General features: G+C 43.4%; 1 non-coding gene across 1 annotated transcript; it reads left to right on the top strand.

Moving 5' to 3' along the window:
* Positions 1 to 4,839: 4,839 nt before the first annotated feature.
* LOC120271238 lies at positions 4,840 to 4,946 on the top strand. Its single transcript, XR_005539858.1, has one exon. It is a non-coding gene; the product is annotated as a small nucleolar RNA R71 (small nucleolar RNA).
* Positions 4,947 to 5,652: the final 706 nt, after the last annotated feature.

Here is a 5,652-nt window from a genome sequence, read left to right as displayed (position 1 = left end):
TATAAACATGGATTTTATCATGCTATAGTTTTCATCCAATTTTTATTGAATATTTTTCTCCCATTGCTCTTTTGTGCACTTTTTCTCTCATTAGGACCTATGAAGACTCTAGTTCATTATGTTTGGGACTTTAGTGTGCTAGTTTTTATTTGAAAAGATCATCGAGGAAAAATCAGAAAAATCAGAAAAATTAAGAAATGGAAATTGTTTGTTGTTTGTACATAGGTGGAAAGAGCTACCACCCATGATGTATGTAGCTACCTCATAAGTCGGATAATTGTTATGCCCTAATGAGAAAAAGAGCTACCTCATGGGATGTGAAAGCTACCATCATCGGTGAGAAAGAGCTACCACCTCAAAGTGTGAAAGCCACTCGGGAGGCATCTCTGGGAAAGGGCTACCTTAGAGGTTGTGAAGCTACTACCTATTCTTTTCTGCTTTTTAAATAAGTCCAATGTTAATAAGAACTTGGTAGTGGACATAGTGTTAAGACATGAGTTGAGTTTTTTCACACACACACCAATCGGATTTTTATCACATTCATTTTTGATTGGATTGTTTTGTTAGAGCATTGATTGTTTTGTCTAGTGTTTGATTCTTCCATGACCGAGAATTTTATTATTGTACTCATTTGGTGAACCTAAGGCCATGCACTCTCTTTCTTTCCATAGGTATATTGTTTAATTTTGCTTGAGGACAAGCAAAGACTTAAGTGTGGGGGAGTTTGATAAGTGCTTGAGTAGACATATATATATATGTTTTTACATGCATCGAGTATCATTTTTACTGTGGTTTAGTGTCTCATATTGTGTATTTGGTGTTCTTTTATGCATATAGGTTGTGAATGCCTTGAAGAGTAAAAAGGAAGCAAAGATAGGCTATAAAGACACAATGTTGGGAGTTCTTGTTCAATCTCAAGGACCAAGACACGAGAGCAAAGCTCAAAAAACATGGAGATGTGTGCCAACTTCCAAGAAGATTCAAGTCAATTCACTAGTTGGAAGGGGCACAAAACGGCAGCCACATCTTCATGTTCCTTCTTTTGGTGAAGATTGCAAGACCTCTCAAAGATACATCGATGAAGAAAAGTTTTTATAGCCTACCACATGGACGTGCGCTCGGACATGTGGCCCTCAAGAGAAGAGTGTTTGGACCAAGCTTCGTGAAAAAGTACCAGAGAAATCTTATCATCAGCAACTTTCACTACACAAAGACCGTAGCAAACCACTGCTCACGCGTCGAGTGGAAATTCAGCTGCGTCTGCGAGGCCTTGTAGCTCACGCCGTGGCGCTGCGGAAAATCCACACAGGCGCGTGAGGGCACGTGACGTGACGCGATCTAAAAGCCTATAACAGCTGCTTGCGCTCTATTCTTTCTTATCTTTGTGCGGTTCTTGAGGGGTGAGACGGCTAGGGTTTGGGAGAGGAGGTATTTGCTGCTTTGGAGGCGCTTCGTCACCAATTTTGATTGATTCCTCCTCCGCCACAGCATCAAGGAAGCCACCTGTGAATCTAGCTTCGAGTGGTTCCTTCAAGACGCTCAAGCTTCCATCAAGGCCACCGCTCATATAAGGGGTTTATTTCTATGGTTTTTAATGTACTTTTCATTCATTGATGGTGTGTTTTGTATGTTGCTCCATGGAGGGCTAAAACCCTAGAGGGTATTTGGGCTTGTGAATCCTAGGGATTCTCATCTTTTGTGGATTTGCTTTGTGTTTCTATTTAATCCGAGTTTGATTAAGTTTCATTCTTGATTGTTTAATGCTTGCTTGCCTTATTGATCTTATGGTTATTTGGTTTGCATGATTTGTTGCCTTGGTGAGAGAGATCTCCATTAGGCTTAGAACCCTCAAGATTGAAGAGGGTTGAGGGAGTGAGTCATGAGACAGTGAAGTGTCCCCTTCCCTCCGATTTGTGTATTCTATCTCCATCTCAAGCTCTATGCAACCATATTTGGTGGGAGGCAGAGATTGCTCGATTTCTCCACGACCTTGTAGGGGGTTAGGATCCTTCGCCGGAATTAGGTTGGACTCAATATTTAGAATTGGATGACACGCTTGAATCCCTAGAGTGCTTTATGGTCATATGTGGTGTGAGGTGTTGAGATTGAGCGATTTCTCCACCGGGACATCTGAGGGGATCTAGTATCGGTGATCTAGAGATAGACCCGATTATGTTTTGGATTTCCACGACTTAATCCTTACTCATCATAGAAACACTTTTTCTTATCCGCACCTAATACTCAATCCTCGGGGAGTATTGTCCGAATACTCCCTACACTTTTTACCGATTGAGATTCTCCTTCCATTTTACCCTTGCATATTCGCCTCCGTGTTCATCTCTTCAAGACATTAGATCACCACACTATCCCATTATCATTAGGCTAGATAGCGTAGAAGAAGTCTAGTACTAGTAGCCCTGCTCGCTCGTGGATCTCGACTCACCCGACCACCGGGTATTTATTACTTCGACACCCTTGCTCTTGCGGTACACACACACATATTCGGACGTGTCAACCCCCATGGGCTCGCAGAGCGCTCACCCGGGCGTGTGGAAATCCCACACGCCCGTGTTTTTCTCTCGATGACTTAGAAAAAAATCTGCAGTGCTCGCGGAATATTTTCGAACATGTTTGCACACTCAGAGTCTGCCCTATTATGCAAATTTTACAGTGAAGAACACGAAATAGAACCCAAACGACCAAACCTCGCCAATTCCTCATAAAATACACGATGAATTTTAAACAAAACCCACAACAAAATCGCAGCACGGCATCTAAAAATTAAGACACCAACACTTAATAATATATTCATACAAACAAACTAAACTAAAAGATAAGAAAACAGTAAACACTTGGGTTGCCTCCCAAGAAGCGCTTGTTTAACGTCACTAAGCTTGACGTACCTTGCTTACCTCACGGGGGTTCATGAATGAAGGTTGCCCTCTTACCCATAACTTGAAAGCATGATGAGCAAAGTCTCTTGAGGGTAGAGGATGTACTATCGGGCTTCGGACCACCTAACAATTGTTCATTCAACCTTCTTGGTTCTTGTCCGTCTCCAACAGTCTTGGAGTATTTCTGATGGCGTCTCCTAGCCCTCTTCATTTTCCGGAGCACCTTCTTCAATATCCCCGGGTAGATGTTACCTCCTCAGTCAACCCAAGCATCATTACTTCTTCATTGCTCTCCTCTTGGTCGAACAAACCTTCATATGGATCCGGGTTGAACATTTCCTGCATGTATTCATCAACAAGCTCATCAGTAGTGTCTAGGAAATACAAAGTGCCATTGAAATTAAGAGAATGCCGCATTGCTTCAGCAAGGCGGTAAGTGAGTTTGTCATCTCCAACTCTCAATGTGAGCTCTCCGCCGTCCATGTCAATCAATGCTTTGAAGGTCCGCAAGAACGGTCTCCCAAGTATCAAGGGTACATCCGCATCCATATCGACATCTAGCACTACAAAGTCAACCAGAAAAATGTACTTGTCCACCTTGACAAGCACGTCTTCAATGATACCTCTCAGATGTCGTACCGTTCGGTCCGCCAATTGTAAAGTCATCCGAGTAGGCCTAGGCTCTCCCAAGCCTAGCTTTTGAAAAAAAGTGTATGGCATGACATTGATACTTGCCCCTGAATCCGCCAGTGCCATTTCTTCACCTAAGTTGCCGATGTTACACGGAATGATGAAGCTTCCCGGGTCTTTCTTCTTGTTCGGCATGTTCTTTTGCAGCACCGCTGAGCATGAAGCATCTAGCACCACTGAAGCACTCTCCTCCAACTTCCTCTTGTTGGTCAACAAGTCTTTAAGGAACTTCGCATACTTAGATATTTGAGCTAATGCCTCTATAAAAGGAATGTTGATGTGGAGTTGCTTGAATAAACTCAGGAACTTCTTATACTGTTCATCCCCTTGGTCATTTTTCAATCTAGAGGGATAAGGGATTCTTGGCTTGAAAGGTGGGGATGCCACCTCTTTCTCTTTCTTCGCTCCCTCCTCAACCTCTACAACCTCAGGTGCGTGTTCTTTCGGCTTCTCACTCGGAAGCCTCCCTTCAACCTCACGACCACTTCTTAAAGTGATCACCTTCACATGTTCTCTAGGGTTGGTTTCCGTATTGCTTGGTAAACTTCCATGTGGCCTTTCGGAAAGAGACTTCGCAATTTGCCCCACCTGATTTTCAAGGTTGTGCAAAGAAGCGGTGTGGTTGCGAAGTGTAGCCTCGACTGATTCAAACCGTGTATTTGCAGATTGAACAAATCTAGCCAAGTGCTTCTCTAAATCCATCATTCGGGTTTCCAAGCCTGAAATTCTGTTTTCCACTTGAGATGCTTGTTGTTGTTGGAAACCCGGTGGCCCCATGGCCTTTTGTTGTCCTTGGTTACTCCATGAAAAGTTGGGATGATTCTTCCAACCTGAATTGTAAGTATTGCTATATGGGTTCCCTTGAGATCTCATGCCATTACCTACAAAGTCAACATTTTCCACTGAAGAAACATCACCAAAAGAGATCGGGCAATCGAAGGGAGCATATCCTCCACCACAACCGGTGCAATTGGTCACGGCCGCAACTCTATTCGAAGCTATGAGATCTAGCTTCTTACTCAGACTCTCTACTTGTGCTGCCAATGAGGTCACTGCATCGATTTCATGGATACCAGCCACCTTTTTCTTCTCCCTAGCATTCCATTGTTAACTATTTAACCCTATTTCCTCAATTAATTGACGAGCTTCATTGGGGGTTTTGCTACCTAAGGTACCTCCTGCTGCCGCATCCAAGAGTTGCCTTGTACTCGGGTTCAAACCATTGTAAAAGGTTTGAATAATCATCCACTCTGGGAATCCGTGTTGCGGACACTTTCTCAGGAGCTCCTTGAACCTTTCCCATGTCTCGAATAGAGACTCCAATTCCAACTGAACAAAGGACGAGATCTCATTCCTAAGCTTTGCTGATTTTTCGGGAGGGAAATAATGGGCTAGAAAAGCTTCTACCATCTCCTTCCATGTAGTGATTGATGCTCTGGGTAATGAGTGTAGCCATCTGCTTCGCTTTTCCCCTTCAAGGAAAATGGGAAGGCTCTCAATTTGATGGCATCATCCGTAACCCCATTTATCTTCGAAAGATGTCGCACACCCTCGAGAAAGCTCTCTATATGACTATTTGGATCCCTCATCGGCCAAACCATTGAATTGTGCAGTGCATGAAAGATATGGATGAATGCCGACTTTAGCTCGAAGTTCGAAGTCAGAATCGGAGGACGCACAATACTCGATTAAGTCCCCCAACACCGAAGGTCCGGCATAGTTTCGGATAGTGTTCACTGTTGCTCATTCTCGTCTCGCCTTGTTTTTCGATTCCTCTCCTTCCAAATCACCGAATTATGCTCGTTTCTTCCACAAGTTCTTTCCCTTTTCTTCTAAGTGTATCGCTCAAGCTCGGGATCTCCTTCAATCAATATTGATGGATTCCCCCGAGTCATAACACGGAGCTCGCACTAAAAAGAAAGAAAAAAAGAAAATCAGAACGATGATAGAATAAGAAGACGTGAAATAGAATGTGTGGTGAAATAGCTAAGAAAACAAAGTGCAAAGTATCTCTAAACGCCTACTCCCCGGCAACGGCGCCAAAAACTTGACAAGGTCCCCTTGCGCA

Source organism: Dioscorea cayenensis, chromosome 10 (genome assembly GCF_009730915.1).
Source record: "Dioscorea cayenensis subsp. rotundata cultivar TDr96_F1 chromosome 10, TDr96_F1_v2_PseudoChromosome.rev07_lg8_w22 25.fasta, whole genome shotgun sequence".
NCBI classification, from domain to species: Eukaryota; Viridiplantae; Streptophyta; class Magnoliopsida; order Dioscoreales; family Dioscoreaceae; genus Dioscorea; species Dioscorea cayenensis.
Note: the sequence above shows the minus strand (reverse complement) of the source record. Positions and strands in the feature narration are given on the sequence as shown.